The sequence below is a fragment of the Centruroides sculpturatus genome, unplaced genomic scaffold (assembly GCF_000671375.1).
Source record: "Centruroides sculpturatus isolate CEXI.00-Female unplaced genomic scaffold, Cexi_2.0 scaffold1086, whole genome shotgun sequence".
In the NCBI taxonomy this organism is placed as follows: Eukaryota; Metazoa; Arthropoda; class Arachnida; order Scorpiones; family Buthidae; genus Centruroides; species Centruroides sculpturatus.
The window spans coordinates 127,448-140,451 of record NW_019386177.1 but is presented as its reverse complement, the minus strand read 5'-3'; the positions used below and the strand labels follow the sequence as shown (position 1 = coordinate 140,451).

Here is a 13,004-nt window from a genome sequence, read left to right as displayed (position 1 = left end):
TTTTTTTTTTTTTTTTTTTTTTTTTTTTTTTTTTTTTTTTTTTTTTTTTTTTTTTTTTTTTTTTTTTTTTTTTTTTTTTTTTTTTTTTTTTTTTTTTTTTTTTTTTTTTTTTTTTTTTTTTTTTTTTTTTTTTTTTTTTTTTTTTTTTTTTTTTTTTTTTTTTTTTTTTTTTTTTTTTTTTTTTTTTTTTTTTTTTTTTTTTTTTTTTTTTTTTTTTTTTTTTTTTTTTTTTTTTTTTTTTTTTTTTTTTTTTTTTTTTTTTTTTTTTTTTTTTTTTTTTTTTTTTTTTTTTTTTTTTTTTTTTTTTTTTTTTTTTTTTTTTTTTTTTTTTTTTTTTTTTTTTTTTTTTTTTTTTTTTTTTTTTTTTTTTTTTTTTTTTTTTTTTTTTTTTTTTTTTTTTTTTTTTTTTTTTTTTTTTTTTTTTTTTTTTTTTTTTTTTTTTTTTTTTTTTTTTTTTTTTTTTTTTTTTTTTTTTTTTTTTTTTTTTTTTTTTTTTTTTTTTTTTTTTTTTTTTTTTTTTTTTTTTTTTTTTTTTTTTTTTTTTTTTTTTTTTTTTTTTTTTTTTTTTTTTTTTTTTTTTTTTTTTTTTTTTTTTTTTTTTTTTTTTTTTTTTTTTTTTTTTTTTTTTTTTTTTTTTTTTTTTTTTTTTTTTTTTTTTTTTTTTTTTTTTTTTTTTTTTTTTTTTTTTTTTTTTTTTTTTTTTTTTTTTTTTTTTTTTTTTTTTTTTTTTTTTTTTTTTTTTTTTTTTTTTTTTTTTTTTTTTTTTTTTTTTTTTTTTTTTTTTTTTTTTTTTTTTTTTTTTTTTTTTTTTTTTTTTTTTTTTTTTTTTTTTTTTTTTTTTTTTTTTTTTTTTTTTTTTTTTTTTTTTTTTTTTTTTTTTTTTTTTTTTTTTTTTTTTTTTTTTTTTTTTTTTTTTTTTTTTTTTTTTTTTTTTTTTTTTTTTTTTTTTTTTTTTTTTTTTTTTTTTTTTTTTTTTTTTTTTTTTTTTTTTTTTTTTTTTTTTTTTTTTTTTTTTTTTTTTTTTTTTTTTTTTTTTTTTTTTTTTTTTTTTTTTTTTTTTTTTTTTTTTTTTTTTTTTTTTTTTTTTTTTTTTTTTTTTTTTTTTTTTTTTTTTTTTTTTTTTTTTTTTTTTTTTTTTTTTTTTTTTTTTTTTTTTTTTTTTTTTTTTTTTTTTTTTTTTTTTTTTTTTTTTTTTTTTTTTTTTTTTTTTTTTTTTTTTTTTTTTTTTTTTTTTTTTTTTTTTTTTTTTTTTTTTTTTTTTTTTTTTTTTTTTTTTTTTTTTTTTTTTTTTTTTTTTTTTTTTTTTTTTTTTTTTTTTTTTTTTTTTTTTTTTTTTTTTTTTTTTTTTTTTTTTTTTTTTTTTTTTTTTTTTTTTTTTTTTTTTTTTTTTTTTTTTTTTTTTTTTTTTTTTTTTTTTTTTTTTTTTTTTTTTTTTTTTTTTTTTTTTTTTTTTTTTTTTTTTTTTTTTTTTTTTTTTTTTTTTTTTTTTTTTTTTTTTTTTTTTTTTTTTTTTTTTTTTTTTTTTTTTTTTTTTTTTTTTTTTTTTTTTTTTTTTTTTTTTTTTTTTTTTTTTTTTTTTTTTTTTTTTTTTTTTTTTTTTTTTTTTTTTTTTTTTTTTTTTTTTTTTTTTTTTTTTTTTTTTTTTTTTTTTTTTTTTTTTTTTTTTTTTTTTTTTTTTTTTTTTTTTTTTTTTTTTTTTTTTTTTTTTTTTTTTTTTTTTTTTTTTTTTTTTTTTTTTTTTTTTTTTTTTTTTTTTTTTTTTTTTTTTTTTTTTTTTTTTTTTTTTTTTTTTTTTTTTTTTTTTTTTTTTTTTTTTTTTTTTTTTTTTTTTTTTTTTTTTTTTTTTTTTTTTTTTTTTTTTTTTTTTTTTTTTTTTTTTTTTTTTTTTTTTTTTTTTTTTTTTTTTTTTTTTTTTTTTTTTTTTTTTTTTTTTTTTTTTTTTTTTTTTTTTTTTTTTTTTTTTTTTTTTTTTTTTTTTTTTTTTTTTTTTTTTTTTTTTTTTTTTTTTTTTTTTTTTTTTTTTTTTTTTTTTTTTTTTTTTTTTTTTTTTTTTTTTTTTTTTTTTTTTTTTTTTTTTTTTTTTTTTTTTTTTTTTTTTTTTTTTTTTTTTTTTTTTTTTTTTTTTTTTTTTTTTTTTTTTTTTTTTTTTTTTTTTTTTTTTTTTTTTTTTTTTTTTTTTTTTTTTTTTTTTTTTTTTTTTTTTTTTTTTTTTTTTTTTTTTTTTTTTTTTTTTTTTTTTTTTTTTTTTTTTTTTTTTTTTTTTTTTTTTTTTTTTTTTTTTTTTTTTTTTTTTTTTTTTTTTTTTTTTTTTTTNTTGCAAAAGGGGTTAAATCAATTTCTAAACAGAGATCGAAGACATTAGATTATGTTGAGAAATTGCTTTTGCTTTGGATAACTGAAAAACAGTGCTGCAGACAGCGTATCGGAAGCAATTATTTGCGAGAAAGCTAAAAAGATACACGCTGATCTCACGAAAAATCAAGCAGGAACTAGCCAGGAAAGCGAGGTGTTTAAAGCCAGCCATTTTTTTTACACGAGAACGGATTAATCATTTTTACATTACTTCTTATGGGAAAGGTTGGTTCGGTATACGTCCAATTCGGTATAAGTCCAAACATTGGGAACGGATTAAGGTCGTATACCGAGGTTCCACTGTAATTTGGTATGTACTTATCTTTACTTAAATTAATTCAAAAATTAGATATAATAATTTCATTTCTGTTGTAATTCTATAGTTTATCTCCCTCTGTAAAAACTAAAAACATTCATGTATAAAAGTGTATGCGATGTGTAATATTACCTGTAATTTCCGAAATTCTGTAAGAAAAACAGATCTTGGTCCAACTTTTGGTATTAATTCAGCAATCACATCTTTAGTTAATAGGTGAAAATTAATTCTGGTAACTTCATTTTCTACAAAAATAAAAAAGTAAAAAATTGATAAGTTGTTTTCAAATAAAAGAGAGTTTATAAAATTATCAATATTTCAAAACAAAATTTCTCAAATAATTTGATTACAGTCTCCAACAAAATTTAGCAACATATTTATAAACACAGGATGGTAAATATTTAGATAATCTTTATAGAGTAATCTTTATAGAAAATTAAGCAATAACAACAAAATTTGAAAGTAATGCAAAAATTTTAAACTGAGAAAAAATGACAACATGAACATCAAGAAAAAACACAAAAATTTTTGTTGGGATAAAATAATACTGTAAATATTTCATTGTAATAAGTTATAAACTGAATCAAATCAATATTTTAAATGTTATTCAGGTCAACTACTGTGCTGTGTTTTTCCATAAATTTGTTTTATGCTTCTTTGAAAATAAAAAAAATCAAATTATTGTAATATATTGATAGATGTTAGTTATTTTCACTCTGCATGTGAATATATTTTTAAATAAAATGTTCTAGAATTTACTTTACAAGTAAATATCAGGTCAGTCCATAAGTTCATGCATATTTTATGACCTTGAGAAAAATCTTGTTTTGCTGTTAAAAATGCCAGTCTAATGTGATACTTTTTACACTGAAGTGTTAAATTGGATCTCATTCATATAATACTGTTCAGAATTGAGAACATTTCAGTTGTTTATTTTCGTTAAAATGGAAGTAACAGATGAATATAAGAGATGTGTTTTATACTTTTTATTTTTAAGTGATGAGAATGCTACAAATGCAGCCAAAAAATTAAATACTGTTCATAATAAAACTGTAATTAGTGTAAGGACTGCGCACAAGTGGTTTGAAAGATTTAGAAGTAATGATTTTAGTGTGGAGGATAAGGCTCGTACTGGAAGACCTGTTGGCTTTGATGATGATGCTCTCTCTGCACTAGTTGAAGCAGAACCATCTTTAACAGTTGATGAAATTGCGGAACGTTTAAATTCATCCCATGGAACTGTTCATAGACATCTACAACAAATAGGAAAAGTTTCAAAGCTAGGAAAATGGATACCACATGAACTGTCAATAGCTAACTGACAACAACGTCAACTGCTCAACTCAAAATCTTCAACTGGGAAATTTTACCTCATCCACCATATTTGCCAGATATTGCTCCCAGTGATTATCAACTTTTTTGGAGTTTGCAGAATTTTTTAAAAGTGAAAACTTTTGAGGATGAGAACAATGTAAAAAAGGCTATTTCTGAATATTTTGATTCAAAACCGAAATCATTTTACAAAGACGGGATTAAAAAGCTACCATCAAGATGGCAAGAAATTGTACAAAATAATGGTGAATACATTATAAATTGAAATAAGATTTAATTAAAATTTTTTGCTGCTTTTTTTTGTAGATAAAAATGCGCACGAACTTATGGACTACCTGATACATCTTTTAAAATATGTTCTAGAAATTGTTTTAAATATTCTTGTTGTTTTTGAAAGAACCCAAAGAAAACATTTGAAAGACCCAAAGAAAACATTTTTATGTCAAAATGTTTGTTGTTAATAAGCTGCTAATTAAGACCAAAAAACTAAATTTTTTATCATATTCTTACAGTTATCTCAGTATACTGTACTATACTTCGTAATATGTATATTGTATCCCATCTTTTCTCTTTCTCTCGATTATCTCTTCTATAGTTTTTGCAGGTTATCATCACTTATAATATGACCAAAATACACAATTTTTCTTAATTACTTTTTCTTCTCCTATCATACATTTAGAATCAAATTCATGCATTGGATAGCTGGTTGCCAAAGTGAAAGACATTAATCTGCCATTCTAAGGGATCTGGATTGAATTCAGGTTAGATTCTATAACTTTTATGGATTGTTTGACTAGAATATATTAAATCCTGTTCCTCAACAGCTGTCCAATCGTGGGGCTCATGATGGGCAGATAATCTTAATGACCACAGAATAAAATTTTATACATTTTCTGATGTTTTCCTAAATAGTGTTTCATTGCTTTGTTTTATTTGTACTTTTTGTGAGAGTCCAGGATTGACAAAAAGAGATTTTTCGGGTGAAAATTTAATTTAATTTTTGAAATTAAAACTTTTATAATTTTTCCCACGATTGTTAAAATTGTAAAGGATATGATTTTATTCCTCTGTGGAGTCACTTCCCTTTCAAGATGATACATCGAATATGTCACCAGGAACTTGGCAACGAGAAATTGTTATTGGACATAGGCACTGCAACATTGCCAAAAACGGACAAGGGAGAAAAGAGGGAGGACTCCCAATAAAAGGCAATGACTGATGCCGACAACAGTTCATCCATCTTACCAGGAGTTCGTCCGCCAACAAAGGGAACAGTTCATTCGTCCAAGAATCTGCTGCCATCAAAAGTTCATCCTAATCAAAGTTGCCTCAATAATCAGATACCTTAGTGACCTTCCTCCATCCTTAGTGATCCTTCATGAACTCCATAAAAGTGAACTCCTCCTAAAGTGAACTCCATCGAAAAATGAACTCCATTAAGCCTTTGCATCATCTCAGATCCCTTATCAGGTATCTATGAACCTTATATGTAAACTCTCTCTCTCCAACTTCGAACTCACGAACTAGTTAACATCAAGGACGAAGCTTTAAATGCAAGATATTAGCCTTGCTTGTATACATTTAGGTAGTTACAGTAAATAAATGGAAATTTGTTATTGTTAGATATGTGTTTGGTGCACTTCCTCAACCTGTGCCATCTTTCGAGTTGGAACTAAGTGCCTACAATGCGACCGCTCACAAAAAACTGAAGGCTTCAACCACCAACAAGGCTTCTGTGTCTGCCTAAAAGACACAGTGGTGTCAGTCCTGACAAACTAGTCATCGCAAACACAGTGTCGACCCTTTGGTCCCATGATTCCAAAGCATAGGGGCACTTCGCACATTGTCACATTTTCATATGTACAATATATTCTTTTCAATATTATGAAAAACAAAATATCATAACTTTCTGAAGAAAATCTGCAGCTTACCTGCAGCTTATTTAAAAATTGATATGAAATCAGACAAGGGCTAATTGATGATGCACATTATAATTGAAACTTAAAATTTGCAGATAAACTTGTCAACTGTTTAAACTTATAAAGAGCATCTTCAAAAGAGTGAAAAATCCTTTGCATGCAACAGATTTATTCTCTGCTATGGCAATGTTGAAACCATTAAAGACACAAAAGCCTTGCCTTTAATTCACTCCAATTTGTTCTACACTTTAAACTATTATCATTAGGCACGCCTACTTACATTTTTACCTTAAAGACTAATAAATATTAAATAATTCCATCCTGTTTTTATAATAAATCCCAAAACTATTTAGAAGCCAATTGTCAATTTTATCCTATTTTAATTCTCTTCTAACAAATAGCAGATGAGCAATCAACTCTCAAACATGTCATTGGATATTTTCAACATTAAAATTTTTTCGATTTAATTTTCTTTTGTCTGAATCTAACCTACTAATCCTAATCAAAGGATTATTACACATAATGGGAGTAAAATGTTTAAATGCATAGTTTTGATCCTATTTTTTTCATTGAACCTACCAATTCATCAAATGACAACTGTTCACAACTCGCTTTCATGCTGCAGGTTTACCATATAATCACCTGACCAGTTTGATTTCACTGATCTGTTGAAGTAGCTTATAGAAGAATAGATTCATTCATTATCTGAAAATCTCAGAAAGTATAAGATAGATGAATAGGACCATGTAGAACTTTTATTTAATAAGTTAGTATACAGACAAAAATATAGATTCAGTTACCCACTAGCAGAAATTCAAAGAACTGTTAATGATGTCTTACAAGATTTTAACAAATTATTTTTTTTTCAAGGAAGACTTTTTGAATGTTATAAATTTGGAATATGATTCAATTCCTAATCCATCAAATCATTCTTAACTGCACTTCATTCCTTTGTTAGAAAAGTGTGATTATGGAAGTTTAAATATACATTACAGAGAGAAAATTATTATTGATATACTTTACAATATATAATGATGACTGAGCAGTTACAATTAAGTCTACTTTAATCCTTGAAGAAGCAACCTAAATTGCCAGGCAGGCAGAGCAACAAAACCACCAAAGTTAATTACTACATTGTACAGCCCAAGATAATGTATAAAAAAAAATCCAGCAAAATGTTAGGTAACTTTCCCAGCTGTTATACTTTGAATAAAATCTCAACTTATATTATTAATCATAACAAATGATATTGTGTGTGGCATCATCAGTTACGAGATTATTGTTACAAAAAACTTTATATTATTAATTATTATGAAATGACAAAAATGGTTAATTTTGAGGATAGGAATGAGTTTTATAAAAAATTGTAAATGTTAATAATGAGTAAAATCTTCATTAAGTCTGATCCTCTCAAGATATGATACATGATCCTCTTCTATCTCCCCACTCGTTCAACCTTTAACTACCAAAATTTAATAGCAACAATGCCCCTTCACAATTTTTAGCAATTGTAAGTTACCTATTAAGACTGTGAAATGGGATTTTGCAGTTTTGATAGGTAACTTATAATTGTCAAGTAATTGTGAATTATTACAAAAGTGTATTAATTTAATGCTATTAAATTTTGGAAGTTAAAAGCCCACATATTTTTGTGGAATGACTGGAATGCTACATGTAACCAGGAGAGACCAGCATGCCAGTATAATAAAACAATAGCATTGTAATCTGACTGACTTAAAATCAGGAAGAAAGTTTTTGTTTATAGGACAATAAAACAATTAATGGATTATTGACATTAGCAGCAGCAGCAGAAGTAGTTATAGTCTGTCTATAGAAAGAATCAATTTGGATATTAATCAATGAGTATCAGCCATTGATTGCTTAGTTGTGGAAAGTTACTTCTTGTTTCTTCCTCATCTGTTAAACACATCACCATCATATAAATAGTGTTATGAAAGCTTCAAGTTCTGGTATCGTATATGAGGAAGTTCATTATAGTAGTTGTTAAATTCATGATTCTTTACAGTTAATATATGCTATAAAAAAATTAATACAACTAATGGAAAAGTCATTTTGATATCGAGTGAGAGAAAATAAAGTAAAATTCACAAATTGCCTGACATATTAAGCAAAAAGCACTGACATCATTACTTAGGAAATGTGCTGATTGATTTAACTGATGCAACATCATGCACAAGGTTCATCTCAAGTCCATTATTTCATTATTTCCATAGACAGACTATACTTAGTGTGGGCTACACTGACAATCCACCCTCACATTAAAAATAACATCTTCCCCTCAAACTTCACACAATGGGGATGTTAATCTGCATAAGTTAAGATAATTTACAGAAAGTTTCTGAAATTTAATATGTTTATTTTTGCATTTGAATCTAATTACAATAAACATTTAAAAAAAAACACTTTTGGCATTCCAGGAGCATTTTACATCATTAGAAAAAAGACAAAATGAAAAAATAAAACATATAATCATAGTTTTTGTTGTAATGCTGACAATTTCACAGTTTTAGAATAAAAACTTGTTTGTTTTTTAATGCACCCTCTAGAGAGGGATGTATAACCTCACTTAAACAGGCATGCCAGTTTTTACCACACAGAAATATCTGATTTTGTCTCCCTGACAGACTGACATACTGGACAATCTGCAAAAATATAGCATTTTGCAGTCTTGATAGGTAACTTATAATTATATGATGAAGTGTAAGAATAAAATAATCCTTTCTTGATTTAAGTGTTGTTTGAATGTTTTTAATCACCTGTAAAGTTGGAGATTTTTTTTTCTCATATTTTATATTTTTAAATTGTAATTTTCCACTTTAATAATCCAGTCCACTAAGCTATCAGTAAACAAAGAATGGATTAATTAGGCATCTTTGTCTAACATCTTTATTACCAAAAAATTCTTTTGATGAAAATTCCCTCAAATTTTTTGTTTTTACTTTCCAAGTATATGGGCACTAAGATAGCCATAAAAATTTTTGCTTGCAGCATCTTTAATTCATAGTCTTTATCACAATAAGTCATGATTGACTATATCAAATCTATAAAGCAGTTTTAAAATCTACAAAGCATACATACAAGTTTGCAAACTTTGCAATAGAAGCTGTTTGCATTTACCTAGAATCTAGTCAGTTTTGTTGCCTTCAAAGTAGTTCCATCCAGAGTCTACGTACTGAATTCAGCATTTCTGCCATGAGAAGAACACTTCCTAAAATGCTTCTTTTGGGATGATGCACAGTTCCTCTGGTGAATTTTTCTTAATGATGTCAACAAGTTCAAAATGGCAACATTTGAGGGAGGATTTTAATTTGGAAAAAAAGAAGCCTGCTGGGGTTTAGTCAAGTGAATTTGGTGGTTGGAGAACAAGTGGCATCAAGTTCTTGGCCAAAAACTTTGTTATCAGTAGTGTTGACGGACAGGAGCAATGATGCCGTTCCCTTCAAGCAGTCAGTCTTGTCTTCCTCACTGTTTCACAAAGACATTTCATCACCTCCAAATGATATTCCTTATTTACTGTCTTCCCTTCTGGAAGAAATTCCTGTTGAATGACACCATCAGAATTGAACAAGACAGTGAGCAAGACCTCCACATTTGACCACACTTGTCATGCCTTTTTGGGTTGCAATAAAGATTTCCCACCCACTGATGGCTGACATTTTGTTTCCATGTCATACCCATAGACCCATGTCTCACCCCCAGTGATGATGTTTTTCATAAAATTTTTATCAGACCTAGCCTGTCCCAGAACTCTTCAGTCAATTGCACTCACAGAAAGATAATCATGAAATGCAATCAACACATGTTTACACAAATAAACATAACAGCAAATGAAGATAGAACAAACTGCTTTTGGCATATGGTACAAAAACTTGCCAGTAGAGAGCTGTGCAAGCTGCATTCAGATTCGATTATCAGTTGCTGTGTAATTAAAAAGTTTGCAAACTTTCTGGACAGACTTTGTACAGCTATTTTTGTTTTTTAGGCTACTTATTATATTTTTAATTAAGCTATGAAGGACAGATATGTGAACAATAATCAAATATCTTCAAAATCCTGTCTGCATTTATAAAATAATATGTTCTTTTCAATCCATTGCATTAACCTCTTATACAATATCATCAAAAATATCTTACTAATTGTATAACAAAGTAACAGACCTCCATAATTCTCTGGATCATTGCCTTTAAAGATTGGAATTATCTGAGCCAGTTTCCATTTATCTGGATTCTTATTTGATCTCAATATTTCATTTAAAATAACTAATATTTTCTTTCTCATATCACTGTTTGGCAATTTCCAACATTCTCTTGGAACAGTATTCTTTCTAGCTACTTTATTCTTTTCATTTTCAATAACATAACTCCTTAATCGGGATAACCTAGGGTTAAATGATTTAGCAAGCTTCTCTTTTCTTTAATTTACAGCATATTTCAACATGTTTGTATTAAAACTTCATGTATAGAAAAAACACGAAATTCTTCAATATTCATCCTTCTAATACTAGTAGAACAATATTTCATGGTAGAGTCAATCTTTATTTTGAAGCCCTTCTCTGCCTCAATATGTAAATAAAATTGTATAAAACCATCTCAAAATAAAGATTGACTCTGCCATGATATATTATTGATCTACTGATTATTAAAAGAATGAATATTGATGATTTTTATGTTTCTTCTGCGTGTAAACTTTTTAAATGTTTGTTTAAATTTAAATATTCTTCTAAACCATTCTCATTTAATTCACATCTCCATTTACATAACTTACTATTGAAATCTTTTTTTATTCTCTTACATTCCATATCAAATCAACAGAAATTATTTTGTTTAAACCAGGGGTGTCCAACCCGCGGCCCGCATGCGGCCCAAAACAAGTTCCAATGCGGCCCAATAAATGTGTAAACAAAACCGACAAATTCTTTTATTTTTTTATTTATTTATTTCAACGGCATAAACTCAAAAAAAAAAAATTCACAAAGCTGTAAACNTATACGGGGGTTACCTGTAATTATATTTTTTATTGCTTAATACTTAAACCCTAAATAAAACTGTATATATATCATTTTAAAGTATTCTTCATAAACAGAAACGATCTATGAAGACTATGTCATATCCATCATGTCCTTATATTTTTCTGATATAATTATAATTCATGTAAATATGTAGTGTTTTTATACAAAGAAGATAATTTTATATTCCCAAAATTTTTTCTGTGTTGAAACCATGCCGTTTTTGTAGATTGTGATTTGAGATGATCCACATTGACCCTAAACAAATATTGGTACAATTAGTATAAAGACTGTAAAGTACATAGAAGAATAAAGTGGATGTGAAAAAGTCTAATGTCTAACATCAACACTTCATGGTGTCTCAAATAATAATTTCCAAAATTATTTGATCTTCCTCATTATAGTGATAAATCAAAAATTTTAAATGACTTTTACACTGCTATATGTAAATTATTTGAACTGAATAGGAAATGCCCAAACATTATACAATTTTTAGGTTTTCACAGAGTTGCCAGTATTTCTAAATTTTTACCAGATCTAAACTATGAAGTAAAATATTTGGCTATTGTAATAATTTTTATTCGAGATGGATTTGCACCACTTTCAAAATAAACATGTTTGCAATACCGTTAATCATAAGAACGTCCATTGTCAAAATATTTTGGATTTTGAATTATTTTGACTATAGATTGTTTACAGATAAAAACATCATATTAAATTTTATCTACATGTATTGTTATGGTAACAATCATATTTTTCAAAAATGGACTGCCCCACTTTCAAAATAAATGGCTCAAAATTAGAATGGAAAACAGAAAATTCAAGATTCAATTTTCAATTCTAACTAGAGAAGATCCTGTAATTAGAAATTAAAAAATATATAGAGAGGCCTACACATAGAGCAATATTCAAATATGACCTTAGAACAAGAAAAAAAATGCATCTTCTCTACTCAAGCTCAAGATGCATTTTAAGTTTGATGTATTCTTTGCCACTCCTCAAAAAACTTGATATCATTTTCTGAGAAAAACAAGTACATTTAAAGCCAATTCTAAATAATTGGAGAAAATAAAAACAGTAGAAATCCAAATTTCTGCAGCAAGACAAACACAGGAGGGAGGCATTTCAACTCCACTAAAAATCCATTCCATAAAGCCATAACTAGATATAATGGCTGCATTCAGCAGACTCAACAGTTCCAGAGCTGTTGAGTATTTCTGCTGAATGCCCTCTACAGTAACACCGTTTCAGAAAATGTTTGGTGTTTTGACATCACATTTAGTAGCGTCCTTCATTTACACTATCTATTGCTAGCTGAAACTGACTAATGATGGCTGCTTCATGTTCAAACGCATATGTCATTCATCGTTCAGCAGATGTAACTTTATATTAGCTACTGAGAAAAATACCTTTGCTCAGTTACAACTGTTGACTCTGCTGAATGCAGCCAATGTTCTCAAAAGGGAAAGATTTTGAAACATATTTTGACTGTTAAACTGTTCTTTGTAGAATGGACAATTTTTTAATTTTCGTTCAAATTAATAAATTCTCTTAAATTACATTTACTTCTAATTATCATCCAATATTTTCCCTGTTTATCCTTTTTTTAACCACATAACCACCAACTGACATACACTTCCATTTATTTTAAATGAGATGTACTTATTCAAATTATTAATTCAAAGTACAGTGGTACCTCGGTATACGCCTGTTTTAGAATACGTCCTGTTTGGACGAAACAAATTTTGCTCGGTATACGACTTTTGTTTGGTATACGACATAATTCAATTATACACACCATCAATGAACAAGTAGCACTATCGGTGTACTAGACCAGACTAGACGTTCACGGTGCAACGGTTTATAACTTTGTTAAATTTCTTCTGATTTTAATTCATAAGTAAAATTTTATTATTTTTATTAATCACGAATCGAATCGCAAAAAAACAAATGAAAAGCGACAGAAAACTAAAAAACGACTAGAATTACAATGGAACTGATGAAAGAGATTGTTGAGAAATACGAAGGTGGCACGCGTGTTCGAGATTTTAACTGTTGT

The 13,004-nt window shown here is 25.4% G+C and overlaps 1 protein-coding gene across 1 annotated transcript in view; it reads right to left on the bottom strand.

Moving 5' to 3' along the window:
* The window catches only part of LOC111613935, a 46,780-nt gene that overhangs the window by 27,356 nt on the left and 6,420 nt on the right, over positions 1–13,004 (bottom strand). Inside the window, exon 2 of the mRNA XM_023355284.1 lies at positions 2,801–2,913. The gene's annotated coding sequence lies outside the window, so the exon portion shown is untranslated. The remainder of the gene's footprint in view (positions 1–2,800; positions 2,914–13,004) is intronic.